This window comes from Athene noctua, chromosome 2 (assembly GCF_965140245.1).
Source record: "Athene noctua chromosome 2, bAthNoc1.hap1.1, whole genome shotgun sequence".
In the NCBI taxonomy this organism is placed as follows: Eukaryota; Metazoa; Chordata; class Aves; order Strigiformes; family Strigidae; genus Athene; species Athene noctua.
In genome coordinates this window covers 167174527-167190906 of record NC_134038.1, presented here as the reverse complement: position 1 = coordinate 167190906, position 16380 = coordinate 167174527, and positions in this window count along the sequence as shown.

Below are 16380 nucleotides of genomic sequence, written 5' to 3'. Positions count from 1 at the left end.
GTAAATCTCCCAGGAACTTTGCTTGCAAAGATCTTTATTTGGTGATGACTCCTCTTTGACAGCTACTTTTTGAAATGTGTCCTCCAGCATGTTATGTACTTTACACAGAGTTTACTCTTCTGCTATTCCTGTGGGTTTAAATGCAAATAAAAATATCCTAGAGAAAAGAGCTCAAGAGAATCTCAAGAAGACATTTACCTTGTGTCTTAAGAAGGGAACGTTTAAGTTAGCACCGGTAATCAATAAACATCCACAGACCTACTCCTGACTGTCTGCTCCACTGTTTCATTATTTTTATGATTAAAAAATTCCATTAGCAAAATCCTACGCCCCACACCCAATTTCTGAACTGACTCTTCCTGACTGAAGATTAAGACCAAGGTCTCTATCCTGTCCTTAATGGCAGGGAGGTTAGTTTGTTTTCTTTATATGCTACTGTCTCCAGATTAGAAAAGTGGTATCGTGTTTCCTCCCTGTTTATTTTTCCCTGCACTTTTAAAAAAAATCTTGTCACTGGAAAGGAAAGGTATCAATCCCAGAAGGCAAACACTTGCACTTTTCCATCTTCTGAGAAACCATTTCCCAAATAATACAATCTATGAAGCACCAAGTCAAAGGTCTCGTTCATCAAATCTGAAATTTCCTCAATGAATGAAGCTGATTTTTGTTGCTCTGAGGTTGTGTCCATAAAATCATATTCACCGGTATCAGGCAGATTCTTACCCTCAGTTTCCTTTGATTGGATGTTATCAATTCCTTTCTTTTCATGGAGATGATATTACACTGGTTCCCCACAGGCTACTTAAATACTTCTTTCTTCACTGCTAAACATGCCACAATGGCAATAGCAATTTTCATGCTTTTCTAGGATTTAGCATCAGCCTGTTTTCAACACTGCGTAAGTATACATTGACACAATGTTTAATAAGAAATTAGTAAACAAAACATGTTTCTCTTGAAAAATGAATGCGGGAAAACTACTTCAAAGTGACTGCGTGCAGAATTTATATTTTTGACATGAAAAAGAAAGATAACAGAAATTATCTTGAAAATGTTTCATCATTTTAAGCTGTTACAAGAAATTTATTGGAAGGGTATTAAAAGATCATGCTGAGATGAATTAGTTAGAATTCATGTGCTTGCTAGATTTTCGTAGTAATTTATTCCTGTGTAAGAGAACTTGTTCTCAATAATCCTTATCCATTTCTTTTGAATAAAAAATATTCTGATGCAAGAATCCTGAAAAATCTTTTTTTAATCTCAAAAGTCCCCAGTATTACTTAACCCTTAAATTATTCCCCTCCTTTTATTTTTTTTTTTTTCTTCCCTCTTCTTTGTTCAGCAGCTTTTAAAGTCTTTTTCCTACATTCATGTGGTTATGCTAGGCTGTCAGGAAACTGATCTTCTTAAACTCCAGTGGTATATTCTCCATGTACCATGTATCTTACCTTTACTTGTCCAAATGGTTTTCTTGTCATTGCCCTTCTATCCTTGGACCTTTGCCTGACATTCCCATGGAAATGGATTTGGCCTCCCTCCACTTGTTTTCACAAAATGCATTGAGCCATTAGGCTTTCTTATCCTATTTTCTCCTTCCTCCACTTATAATATTAGGAATGCCTAATTTTAGAGTGCCTACTCTAAAATATATATTTATCAAGTTTAAATTAAAGATGACTTTTGAAAATGGAAAGGTTCTTTGAATCAGATTTGTGCCACTCATAAGGCATATAGATTAGCGGCATGGACAGCTAAAGCTTTTTAAACCTGAATAAGAACATACCAGTTTGCACAATGGCTAATACATCCTGAGTCTGACTTGATCAAGACTAGTTAAAAGGATTCAATCGATTTTGCTTCATATGGGGTAGGATTAGCTTCATCTAAACCCAGAAGTTTATCTTGTAGGTAAAGAAAGCTAAGCTTTTGGGATTTGAATGTAGATGCCCTGGGGGATTTCATCTGACCTTCATCTCTTGCTCCAACTGGCACAGTTCTCCCTAAAGTCCTTGTCATGTTAGTCATGTGAATGTCTCTGATATACTCAGGCTGTTCAACTGGCACTAGAGATCTATGCCTACCCATCTGAGTCCAGCCTTATTTTATGTTTAAACTCCAAGGAAATCGTGGCTTTGATTCAGTAGCCCAAATGTAACTGACTAGTACCATCACAAATGCCAAGGCTTTCCTGCCAGGTCTTCAGATGCTGCTCCAGAAAGGCACAGGTTTCAGCCTGAAATAAATGTCTGTATTTTAGCTACAAATTATTTTTCTATATTGCTCCGACTGAGCTCCTCCATGTTGTGCATGGTAAGCTGGTGGTGTTTAGTTCTCTTGTAATCAAGAAATGTTCCCCTTAAGAATGAAGTCAATCTTGCCTATATAAATGTATCTTAAGTTTGAGAAATCATCCCATAGGGGTGCTTGTCCCAAAGTTTAAAATGGTGTATTTGACAGATCTTTCAGATCAAAGCTTCGCAGAAACACTTTCTACTGTGTGAAGAGCAGATGATTAAGGGAGGCAAAGATCAGCACTAATGGTGCAATCATAGAATGTTTTGGGTTGGAAGGGACCTCAAAGATCATCTAGTTCCAACCCCCTGGCTATGACAGGGACACCTCCCACTAGATCAGGTTACTCAAGGCTCCATCCAACCTGGCTCTGAACACTTCCGGGGATGGAGCATCCACAACCTCCTTGGGAAACCTGTTCCAGTGCCTCACCACCCTCACAGTAAAACACTTCTTCCTTATGTGTGACCCTGACCTCCCCTCCCTCAGCTTCCACCCATTACCCCTCATCCTATCATTACAGTCCCTTGTAAAAAGCCCCTCCCCAGCCTTCTTGTAGGCGCCCTTCAGGTACTGGAAGGCCACTATGAGGTCTCCCCAGAGCCTTCTCTTTTCCAGGCTGGACAAGCCCGACTCTCTCAGCCTGTCCTCATAGGAGAGGTGTTCCAGCTCTCTGATCATCTTGGTAGCCCTCCTCTGGACTCGTTCTAACAGTTCTAAATCCTTCTTATATAAGGGGCTCCAGAGCTGGACACAATATTCCAGGTGGGGTCTCACGAGGGCAGAGTAGAGGGGCAGAACCACCTCCCTCAACCTACTGACCACACTTCTTTTGATGCGGCCCAGAATCTGGTTGGCTTTTTGGGCTGCAAACGCACACCGTTGGCTCATGTTGATCTTATCATCCACCAACATGCCCAAGTCCTTCTCCCCAGAACTGTTCTCAATCCACTCATTACCCAGAAATACTGTATCTGGGGACCTTACACTTGGCCTTGTTAAACTTCATGAGGTTGGCCTGGGCACACCTCTCCAGCCTGTCCAGGTCCCTCTGGATGGCACATCCCTTTCCTCCAGTGTGTCAACCACACCACACAGCTTGGTGTCATCGGCAAACTTGCTGAAGGTGCGCTCCGCCCCACCAGCCATATCGCCAGCAAAGATATGAAACAGTACTCGTACGTATTGATCCTTGAGGGACACCACTTGTCACTGGTCTACACTTGGACATTGAACCATTGACCGTAACCCTTTGAGTACGGCCTTCCAACCAATTCCTTATCCACCGAGTGGTCCATCCATCATTGATGAACTGACCTCAAAAGGATATAGGAGGCAATGATGATAAAAAAGAGCCCTAAACTATGGAGAAAGATTATGGTTACAAACTTTAACTCTGTTTTTTTTTTTTAAATTTTTATTTTTTACTTTCAATAATTTGCCCATTTTGGTGAAATGATAGTGAAATCTTTTTAAATGCTGAGATAAATAGGGGTAGTCTGGATTTCTGTTCCTGGTATTTAAGCAACAGAGTGACTGGGAAGTACAACTCATTTACACCATTCCCACACCTTGAGAGGTAATATGAGGAAAAGAAAGGTTACACAGATGCTCCTTTTGGATTGATAAAAAGATAGGTCTTGTATTAATTATTGTTTATTATATTACGTATTAACAAATCAGATCTTACTGTTCACACCCCAATTTTAAGACCTAAAAGCTGGATTGGTGCTCCAACTGTCTTTATGCATAACTGGTTCTATTTTCCTACCTTTCCTTTATTAAACAGATGATAATACAAGGAATTAATAGTAAACAGTGAATAATATAAATCTATGATGCCTCTATTCTTTCTAGAATAGGACAACATATGAATAAATTAGCTATTGAGTTAAATACTCAGCTCTGAAGACAACCAATACCTAGTTCTCAGTTTTCCCAGAAATATTACATCAAGCTTTTAATTCCCACACACTCAGGTAGGTCAATATTGTTCTCATTATTAGAAATTAATGATCTCATTTATAACAACACTAACACTAACATGAATAATATGTTCTTACCTACTAATGAGAACAACCCCTTAAATTTCTATCACTGCTTTCAGACATCAAAAACTTCTACGGGTGAAAGTCACTTCTGTTATGATTATTTACTGATATTCTCACCTATACAAAGTGGGTGAGAACGAAAAACATCTTAAATAATGCCTGTGGTTATGACAATGGACTAAGTTTTTCCTGGGACCTGCAGGCAAGTAGCAAACAGATGCAACCAGAAAATGGGAAATGTTTCTGCAGCTACTAAGAGCTGTGGTGTGTGTTATCTGTGCAGAAAAGAGACCCAAGAGAGAACAAAAATTATGACTGACACCCATTCACAAGCCACTTATAGAATTTATAGTTAGAAAGCAGTGCAACAACCTACCCAGACCTTACCAGCCTCCTTTTAAGTGTATTTGGCATGTGAATTTTCATATTCAAGTCACATCTCTATAATCATATATTGTTACTATAATTAAACAGGATTATCTATGATGGCACAAAAAGGACTGAGGAACAGTATTTCCTACGTTTCTTAGTTCCTTTTCATATTTGAGAGATTTTGGCCCCAGCTAGATGTCCACCTTAATTATGGGTCAACCTTAATCATCGTTTCCAGTCATTAAAAAATTGAAGGAGATGAAGAAGTACAAAACTTAGTCCCAAGCGTTCAGATATCAGCAATTTCTTTGTAATGGAGGAAGGAGGAGCAGGTAGGGTGCTGAAATATCATTACACTTGTAGAAAAAACAGATAACTGTGAATATTTGCACTAGAAGAACTCAATAGACTTCACAACACAGACATTTACCTAAGAAATAACATGTCATATATCTTTAATATCCATAAAATCCGCAGGAAGGAGGCCACAAATACCACTCTTCTATTTTGGTGGAGCCATGCGGCTCTCTTGCCAAGTGTGGCTACTGTGCTCTGGCATGTAGACTAGAAGGTGGGTAATTGCTGGGAAAATGGGTGTTTCTGGCAGCTGTGAGGACGTGGCTGAAGGAATTTGTTTTTACAGGGACTCACAAGGAACTTTAATGTGTGAGCTACTTCTCCCAGGGATGTAATGGGAATTTGTGGCAATAAAATGTGGCCTCAGGAGGGCCATTCAGATTTTATTAGCTTTTGTGGAAAGACTAAAAACTCATCTAAAGACCATCTCACTATTGCTTTTCAATTATCCTACCCCCCTGGGCTGCTTGGCCAGCATTTTGGGGAGGAATGCTATAGTGTGGGCAAGTGATGCTTTAGACTTTCCATGGGCCACACTAATTCTGTTTCCCCCCTTCTCCTTCTTCCCCTCCCCTCTGTCCTAATCCCCTTTCCACACAAGCACATGCACACACAGAGCTCTTGACTGCGCACAGGACTTTCTGTGCTAGTTAGACTACCCATTTGTCTAAGGTCCTGAACTAGAGATAGAAAAAGTCAGAGTTTAAATACAACCAAGAGCACATCTAAAATCCCATTGACCCTGGGAAGAAAAGAATTTCTTGAACACATTTTACTCTACTCAGACTCTGACCTTCTCTTTCACAAAATGCGCCTCTTCTATCAAAGTCTAAAAGAGAAAAGCCAGAGTTTCTCTGCTGTCCACTTAGCCTCAGTGAAAGGGAAATTAGCAATGCAGAGACTTCTTCCCTTATAATGTCAGTATGTTTTCTACTTCAGTGCATGGCAGAGAGCTACTAATTCAAGCGTTTCATGTCTGTGTGGGTACACACTTTTTTTTTCGCTTGGCAGCCAGCAACTGAATCCCTATGATGTGGGAGTGGAATGCCAACTCCTTGGCTCATGTTACTGGCACCGGTACTCACCCATGGCACAGAATGGGAGAGCTGCTGTTGCATCTCCACAAAATGAGAAAGTGTTTTGACTAAAACCAAGCGGGTAAGTGATGCTTAACCACACAGCCTCAATAGCCTTCTACAGACACTTGCTCATTAATGGACTCCCTTAAAAAACAGCTCGTTTTGATAGAAAGCTGCAGTTGTAACTTCCTAGAGTTGGCTGGAGATTCATCAGTTCTCATAAGGTTAGTAATTTGTTTCGTCGAAGCTGGGAAGCCTCCAAAGAAAACTAGTGGCATGTAGGATGCAGTCCTGGCAACTCTAGCATTTTAGTTTTCTTCCCGAGTCTATAGAAAAGCAATATTCTAGAAAAGCCATTCTGTTACAGCATAAAACTAAATCCCTACATGACTGCATGTGGGAGGTTCATGGGACCTTTTTCTCTTGATCATTAAGTGATCTGATGGTAGGAACAGCATTCACCTCTGTCATGTACATTCATATCAGACAAGGGACCCTTAATGGTTTGTTGGAGCTTGGAAGGGAGAGCAGAGAAAGGTCTCAGTATTTGTATAGGGCCTGTGGAATAAACTCCTCCTTATGACTAGGGCTATATGGCAAAGCATAATGGAGAAAATGAAATAAGGCATTTTATTTGGAGGCCTGATGTGGCTTACGAGAGGCTAAACTGGTGTTCCCTAGCTTGAAACATTTCCCAGTTTGAAAATAAAAATAAAATTCTACAAATTCCCTCAGTAAATGGCAAGTGAAATACATCTCTGGCTTGCTTTCAACAGCATTAAAGTTCAGGGGAAAAAAACATAAACTTTGTCTTTATTTGTTTTGGCGAATTTCCTGTAATGTTACTTACATGCTGTTACACAATGGATTTATTTCCAGCTTGCATTTCAGGTGTGGAGGAGTCAATTCTTTTTGTTAGTTACCCAAATGACAATCTCTGGTTACTCCATCCATGGCTTTGAGGAAATGGGCAGGCTGACGTGACCTCAACAAGCTAGATCTCAAGATTGCCACTTCCACAGCTAGAGGCTTTTTCAAGGCCCCCAGATTCATGTTCCAGACCAGATTGCCATGTGGGATCCATCTGATGTCTGCTGGGCCCAAATGTCCATGTGAACTCCTTCAGCCCTTTTTAATGAAGGGGGAGAATAAACCATCTCTTGGGGCTGTATGTGCCATCCCAGAATTGCTATCTGAAATATGCCAGTTCTGATATATATGTAATTATCTGATGGCAGGAGACTTCAGATCTTTCTTTCTCCAACTGAGGCATTGCAGGTACTGCTTCTCTCATCACCCTGTAACAAAGGGCGGGGTTAGGAGCCCAAGGCAGTTATCTAAACATTGATACGTTTAGGCACCACCATAGGGTGCCATCATTCCAAAGAGAGACAGGTCTCTCACAGCTCTCGTGTCACATTTAATCTCATGTGTGTGCCTTGGGGCTGAGTTTGCTCTGGACTGGATACCAAAGTTTGGGCAACTAAACCTCCCTGATTCTAGCTGACAGAACATGAGGAGATGCCTACGTGTTGAACCTAAATTTAGAAGACTCAGTCTGTGCACTGAACACCACTCCTAAAACTGCGTAAGTCCTCTCTCCTTGAACAAAAAGGCTGCCATATCTCATTTAACACTAGATTTGTTCATTTTAGACACCCACATCTCAAGCTGTTAGCCCAGACTTTGAGCTAATGGAAGATTACACGTTTGCAAAGAAGCATTTTAGGAGCTCAATTTAGTTGCACACCTACAGGCATCTTGAGCCAATTGAGATGCTTGAGAGCATCTGATACATCTGCACAGGTCTGCCAGATGTGACATAGCAACTGCAAGAGACTTGTATCTGGCTGGAGCTGCAGCTGGAGGCAAAGTAAAAATATTTCAGACATCTCAAATTCCATTAGACACTTATGTTTAGACAGCTGAATTAGCCCCTTGATACCTTTGAGGGGGGAAGATGTACTACTCTCTAAAGGCATGATTCACCTGCATAAACATTGGCATCTAGTACCATTGGAGACCACCTGGGGCTTTAAGACATCTGCAGGCTGGCAGATAGGACGCAAGACACATAGGAGATCTGGTCCTTTTCTGGACCGAGACAGGGTGGTATGCAAAGTGCAGTAGGCAGATGTGTTTGCACAACTGAATCCCACCCAAAATGCCTATTTGTAAAGAAGCCCGTGGGTGATCAGGTCCAGTGCTGAGTCACATTTACTCAGGTGAATCACACCTATGATTTCTTCAGTTTCGAGGAGGTGACTTCTCCCTGCCCTTCTGTGAAATTCAGCAAATCTCACACATCTCCATTTCCTCAGCTGTATAACTGCAAAGACCCACATGCCTCCCAGAACAGACACATGTGCTCCACGGTCCCTGGGCTAGTCCTTCATGAAGCTTAGGACGTGACACCTTGGGAACCGCTGCTTGAAAGAAACGTTATCCCTTTACGGATGAAGCAATGCACTGACTGATGTCTCCTATTGAGAGCAGAGGAAAGATGAAGGCTTCATTTTTGTGCAGTGCATGGTTGAGACCAGACTGTTGTCTCAACTTGCCTTATGCTGAAAGAGCTGCCTTCTTTTTTTCATCTTGCTGGGCTGTGATTGATTCAGAGCAGTCACATTAGAGGGTAGAGGTTTTGCTGACCGCAGAAGCCGTCTCACTTTCATTCCGGAAAGCTTGTTATTCTCTGCCCAGTTCTCTCTGTGATGGATTCCCTCATTTTCACTTGTCTGTCTCTCCTAAGGTGCATTTGTAGCTCAGGAACAAGGTGAAGGCAAAGGGATGGAGCAGGGGCACAAGCATATTAAATTTGGTAAGATACAGATAACGCCCAGAGTTCTGATGGATCAGTAAAAGCAGACTTTAGCTTTGGGAGCAGGGTTTTATTTTTTCCCCCTGTGGTTTTGGCTGCAAAGCGAAGTGGAGTTGGAGATGGAAGTTGGCTTTTAGCATTGGTATGCTTTGTAATTCGCTACCAGATGGCAAAAGGGGACTTTTTCCACCACCACCCCCCTTTTTTTTTTTTTTCCTACAGTGGCAAACGGTATTGGTTTAAGCCTTCTGCAAAGCCCAGGGAGCTCCCTCCCTGCTTTGATTTGTGTCCCTCCCCATCTATCTTGCTCTGTATCATCATGTACAATCACATTCATTTTTAGCTGTGCTTCACACTCCCTTTGCTTCCAATAATGTATTTTGGTGACACCTGTGACAACCCAAATAAGTAAAACTGATGAGGCCTTTTTGCATTGGAATGACTGGATCTTCTGGTACACTGATTTTTCAGTTATCATCATTCTCTATTTGATCTTCAGCACTAGCTTCAGTAGAAACTTTTAAAGAGAGCTGATCAAAGGGCCATAATTATGATACCTTGTAGTCCTGGGTCTTCACTGGATGGGTTTGCAAATATTTCTAATTATCTGTTGAACCTGGAAATGTATTTGCATGAAACATCATGTAAGAAATTACTAATGGAGGTTCGTAATTTGCTCTCTGAAGAACCTGTAGTTATTTCTAGTTCCTTCTTGGAAGAAGATAGATATTAGGCATAGTTACCCAGGGAGAGGGATTAACCACTGAAGCAGGCTCTTACCAGAAGTGTATGTTTTCCCTCTCTTTGTGCTTCTGAACCAAGACTATACTTCTTGTTGAGAATATATGATTCAAAGAACTTATTAGGCTTAAAACGAGGTAACAAATGAAATCCCAAAGGTTCTATTATACAAGGCATAAGATTATGCACATTAAGAATTATTTCTTGGCCTGAAAATCTTTAAAAACATTTATATACTGGTTTCACCTAAACCAAATTTTTTTTCTTAGTATAATGAACTTTCATTCAGGATACAAAATGTATGGCGTCTTCTGTAAATTCTTGAGCAGAAAATCATTAGGTCTGATATATTGACCCTAGCAGACATCCTCATGTGCTAATTGTTTTTCCACCAGACAGCAGTTTGTCTCCATTAAGAACAGAAAACTTCAGATATCTATGAGTTTGTTATATAATCCTAGCTATTATTCTAGCTTCTATCTATAGCAAAACAGAAAGAAAATTTCAAAATGTGGCTTATAATTCTAGCCTTATAACAGGAAGGCCTGACTCATGAAGGTGTCCATGCATACCTGTTTCTTACACAGGATGGCAAATAAGTGGCTTAAATAGAGGGTGGAATTCCTCATGTTTATGATTTAGAGAAATTAACCCAACACTTGGCACCTAGTAGGCCAAATTCTAGGAGGGATATCTAGGTAGCTCCCTGCCAGTGGGCCAGCTCCCATAGCCAGGAGTGAACAAGAAAGTGATGCAGCTACTCTTTGCATCTGCCTACACCTGAACTGACAAACAGGATGACCAGAGCATCATTTACTGGTGAGGTACAGACTTCAGGTTAGACCCAAACCAAGGCTCAGAGTCCTCCCATAATAGGAGGCTATACACCCTATAGGATCTTCCTACTGAGGCCAGCAGATGATTTAGTATACAGATTCCTTCGTGCTAGTTCACCACGTTCTGAGCTATTCTAGCCTACAGTTATAAAGATCAGCTCAAGTCATGATGGTCCCTATTGTTAAATATAGAGGTGCTTTGCTGAACTGCGATTTTGTTAGCAAGCAAGTTATTTAACACAGAATAACGGAGTTGCAGCTGTTTGTGGTGTAGAACTAAACCTAGAATCTGGACAGAGCCCATCAGTATATGTGAACTCAGAAAAATCAGACAGGAAGAATAGGTAGAACTGCAAATTCTCAAGTCAAATGGGGATGGAATTTGCCTTGAAAATTATGCACTTAAATTTAGACATCCAAACGTAGGGGTGTAGATGTATTACTAGTGTCTAACCTCCCACCAGTCAATGAAGAAGCAGCCAATCTTGTCAACAGGAGACCCAGTTCAGCTGCCCACAGGTAAGCACCTAATGTTACATAGGACATCCTAGAGTATTCTAGACATCCATCTGTGGGTAGCAGATAGGACGTAGGATTTATGGGAAACCCTCTGCCTCTTGGAGCAGCAGCTGTAGGCTAAGTGGGACAACCATGACCACTGTTAATATCTGGAGGATCCAATGTCAGAGCAACAGAATTGTTTCCATAGTCCAAAGGGTGATTTAGCTCACCTTGAAGTTAACACCGGAGGTGTGGTGCAGGTTCCTGAGTACAGGCTTCTAGTGCATTTGAGACATCCTAGGGCAACTGAGGCATCTTTCTTGGCAGGCAAGCGTGACCACAGAATGTGTGGAAGATGCATTCCTTTCTGAAATGATAAATAGGAACTAAGAAAGATACTCCAAAGGTCATGGATGAACGTGTAGCACTGAAAACCTATTATGAAACAAATTAATTACTTCTAAAAGACTATTCACTGGATATGCTTTAATTTTAATGACCATTCAGGCATATAACTTAGTAACTGACCTTTTCTCACTATTGTCAGATGTTAATCTTGAAAAAAATCTCTCGTGGCTGAGAAAAGGAAAGAGAGTCACCAGACCTAAGAGCACCTCACCATCTTGGAATCATATTAGCTGGATCTCCAGCTGCCACCACCTGATGTCACTCTGTGGATATGTCTTGGACCAGATGACGTAGAAAACCCATCTGTTATGCAGAAGTAATAGGATGCACGTATGACTTAGTTGGCTGACGGCAGCTGGAGCTACACGGATGTACATTGGCTTCTGATGGAGTTGTTCCCAATCACCAAAGGTGTGCAGCTGACTTTGTAAGGTACAAGTGTTTGGCTTTGTATACTAGGAGAAAGTGAGAGATTACGTCTTCACCCTACTCCTCCCAGGGCCATTGAATATGTCATTTCAGAACTCCTTTGGCCTTTTATTAACTTGATTTAAAGTACAAGACCTGTGAAAGAGGATTGTTTGGAGTCGTACAGTGGAACAGATTCATTACGCCTTGCTCACAGACACACAGTGCTGTCCAGAGATGGAATGATAAGTCTTGGACCATGAGGAAGAACTTGTCTTTTCAGTTTTGTTTGTATTATTACAGTAGATTCTAATTAATAGGTCCCCTAGTAAATGCCACCCTCCCTCACCTGGAAAGATTTCCTGGGAACAGACTCAGTATGAGTCATTTCATTGCCTTGAAACAATGAATAAACATCACATCTAATCCACAGAAAGGGCACGTTATAGGGGATGGTTTAACAGGCTAAGCAAAAGATTTCAGATGTGTAGACTCTCTGGAACCATAACATTGAATTCAAGTAGTGTCATTATTTTTAACTTTTCTCTTTTTTTCTTTCTTTACTTTTTCCTTCTCTTTTCTTTCTTCTAAGGGTTAAATCAAAGGAGTAACAGCATACTGCAATATGTTTCAGTATTTTGTATTGCATTGCTCCGGATGGACCTTGAAAAACACCAGACATATTTCATATAAGTGAGAATTCACCCTGTTGTCCTTGGACATACTTTTCCTCCTTCCTATTGTTATGGCCAGGACAGTCTGGATATCAGCACCAGTTGATATGACCTTTGGGTGTGTAATTTGCTGAGTACTTTGGGGTCACAAGGGATGAAGGGCTCCATTTAAACATAAACTTTTTATTATTAGCTCCTGTGAACAGACTGCAGGCAACAGGTGTGGATTGGTTCTTGCTTAGCTAAGACTTCCTACTGTGCTCGCCTTGGTCATCTCTGCCTGGCCTTCAAGCACTGTCACCGCTTCCAAAGCTCAGGTTTACCTCCACAAATATTTTCATGCTTCCTACAATGTCTATTTTCAAAGGCATTACTGAATGATGCCCTAAGGATTCCCTGTAGCCCCTAGGGATCAGCAGATACAGAGAGGAAATCCTACTTCAGGGCTTTTCAACATGAGGTTTGCAGATTCCTGATAGCCCACGGACTACCTGGAAGGTGCCTATGCAATGTAACTGAAGCCCACAGTCAAGAAGCAGGTGTCTTCATCTGTAGCAGAAAATGTTTAAAGATCCCAAATTTAAAAAAACCAACCAACCAACCAAACAAACAAACAAAAAAACCCCTACAAAACCCCCCCACAAAAACAACAAAACAAACCAAAATAACCCAAAAACAATACCAAACCCAACTGGAAACTACTGCCTGAGTCAGGGATATAAGGAATATAAATGAATCCAAGGGTTCAGTGTCCCACTGTAAATTCAGTCCTCCATCGTGCTGCACATGTCCTGGGCAGCCTGAAGCAACATACCTCTTTTTTGCCTGTTAATAACATTTTTCCCATCCTTTGTCCATGGGTGCAAGAGTCAAGCTTTTACTCTGTATGTGGTATGGTGCTATTATTAATTGATTCATTAATCGTAGGTAATAAGGCCTACTTAGTAGTAGGTCTGGGAAAGTTTTGGTTCTAGTTCTTTGTTTTCTTTTTTCTTGTAAGTAGTTGGAAACCTCTGTTGAAATTGCATTGCTCCCTTCTGCCCTTAGCTGCTGGTAATTACAACGTGATAACATCAGCATCAAATGACACAGACAGTCAGTCACTGGGAAACAATTCCAGGAACAGTGACAGCAGAGAACTGACCTGTGAGTAGTGACAAGTCGTTCCCAGGGGTTGCCCCATGGGAGCAAGAGTGAGAAAAAATTGAGAGTCTTGCAGGTTGAGCCAAAACTGTTCAACGGAGGCAGGTATTTTCCTTGAGACAACTCCATTAGTTCTAGAAGAATGGGCAAAGTGCTGTTTCTGTCTACCTAAAGGCATCACTAGACACCAGAACATGTCTTTACTAGTAACTACAAGACATTTTCCACTTGTCCCAAAATCCTTTCTTAGCTTTCTGAGGATGTAATCCCATCCTTGCTCAGGCTCTCTCCTGCTCCTCCCACCCCTCTCCCTGTATTTCTTTATTTTTTAGTCCTTGCTGTTTAATGCAGGCACATCCCCAAAAATATTTCTGAGCAGAGTTAAAGCTGAGGCAAATAGCTCTGGATAGGACATATATACTATTGTTTGTTGAAGACTTACAAACCCTCCAGAATGAGGATGGCTGAACATGATTAGTCAAGAAAACAAGTATCTGACAGCTGGTTCAGGTAGCATTCGACAAGTGTCAGCAGTCAAATCCTTTTTTTTTTTTTTTTTTCCTTCCATTTTGTGGCTCAACACAAACAGGAAAACATGGGATTTGTCAAAATCAGTGTCCTAGTGCTGATAAAACAATGATGGGATAATTCTTTTGATCAGATAATTATTCGTTCTCCTACCACTACTTTCAGGACAAAACAATTTTTTCTAAAAGTTTATTTATGACCACTTCGCAATATTCCCAACTTTGCTACAATGCCACCCTGGAGAATTGCATCCCAGGTATCTGATTCACAAGTACAAAAGCACTTTTTCAGACCAGGCTAATAGTCTAATAAAAAGCCTAATTATGAATGTGTCCACATCTTCATCCCTAGTTATAGACAGGTTGAAATAAAAATGATCACATGAACAATGAGAGAGAAAGAATAACTAATTATTTTAGATCAACTTCCAGAGAGTGAAATGGGAGGAGCAAAGAGCCAGAAAGCAAACAGAACAGAAGGAAGTATAGAAAAAACATCACTTTGGGCAGAAAAGTAAGGAATAAAAAATATATGACAGAACTAGGGAAATTACAAGGAAAGGAGCTGCTTGAGATCAGAATTACAGCAGTAAAGACTCAGGCTTACTGTTATTATAAAAACCCAGTAATGATGATGCAAAGAACAACTAGAGAATAATTCAAATTCATGATGACAGACCATGTTAAATTTTAGTAAGATATATTGTATAAAGTTTAACTGGTAATACTACGATTACACTGAATACACAACTGTTCTACAGCAAGACCCAAACCCCACTGGAATCAGTGGAAAGACTCCTCTCATTTTCAGAGTATCATGGAACAAGGCCTTTGCTTCTTTAAATAATTACCACAAAGCCAGTTAGCCAGAGTCTTAAATGCAGGTCCTTTAGTACTGAGGTCCTGCTTTAAAGCTGACAAACAGCCATCTTTTCAATGGTTTACTGAATTCCAGATTAAGAACTATTGGGCATTTACCTCTTGATTTGAAAGATTATTAACTATCGGTGCTACTAAACTCTCATTCTTTCTGAGTAAATGTGAGAAAAAGAGCACAGAAACTGAAATGAGATAGCTAGAGATGTAAAACTTCAGGGGATGACTCACAGATGCAACAGGCAAAGACCTGCCTGCAATATATCCAGACATGATCTCTCTCTCAAAGAGAGAAAATGTGTTGACTGTGGTCATCATACAAACAAAAAATAAGCTACTCTGTATGTCTCCATAAATATAAAAAATAATAGGCAAGGATGCAAACCAAATGTTCCAGCCTTCAAAGATGTGTTTGATAGCCTGAAACTTATAGATATGGTTTTTTGGTTTTTTTGTTGTTGTTTTTTTTTTTTTTTTTTTTTTTTTCCTTAAGATCAAGTTTTGTTCTGGATTCTTAGCTGCAGTTTGCTTTTAAGCTGTGTTTGTGTTTGCTTCTCTGCAATTGCAAAAGCACGATGAATAATAGCAGAAGGTCTTCATAGGCTGCATTCTTCAGAGGCTTCAGTCTGAAAGTATGTTAAGGAAAAGACGGGCAATAGAAGCACTTGATGTGGGAAGAGCTGTGCATGTTTTCTGATATGTCTGGTTTTGCGTTCCTATAAAAGGCTTCAGAATTTGAGCTTGAGTAATATTTCCAGGTATGATGGAGAAATGGAAAATTACATCTCCCCTCTTTGGGATTATTCTCTTTTGCTATGAAACATTTCTGAAGTGATGGAGACTTGTTGGGACAAATCAACAGTTCTGAAGCTACTAGACGAAGCAAAAAAAAAAAAAAAAAAAGCAAAGGTTAGATTTCACAGATGAATCTTGGAGTGCTTTTTTGATATCTGTGACAGAGAAAAAGAGATCCGATGATGTGTTCTGAAAGTTTCAATTGAATTAATTTGGTCTGGTGGGACCAAGAATAGGTCACAGACACAAACTGAAATTTATTCTTGAGTCCATGACTCCTTTGGTACAAACCATGCATCTTGCTTTCCAGATGTGTCACATTGTATAGACACAGTTTTAGAAGTGCTAAAGACAAGCTTTCCTTGGAGATAAGGCTTTGTATGCCTCCACTGAAGGCATCTCAGTCCCTGCTTTAGCAATTCAGCTGCAGATGTCTCCTTGTCCCTTTGACTCCAAAGGAACTGAAATGAATATCGAAAGAGTTTTCCTAGATGTAAGA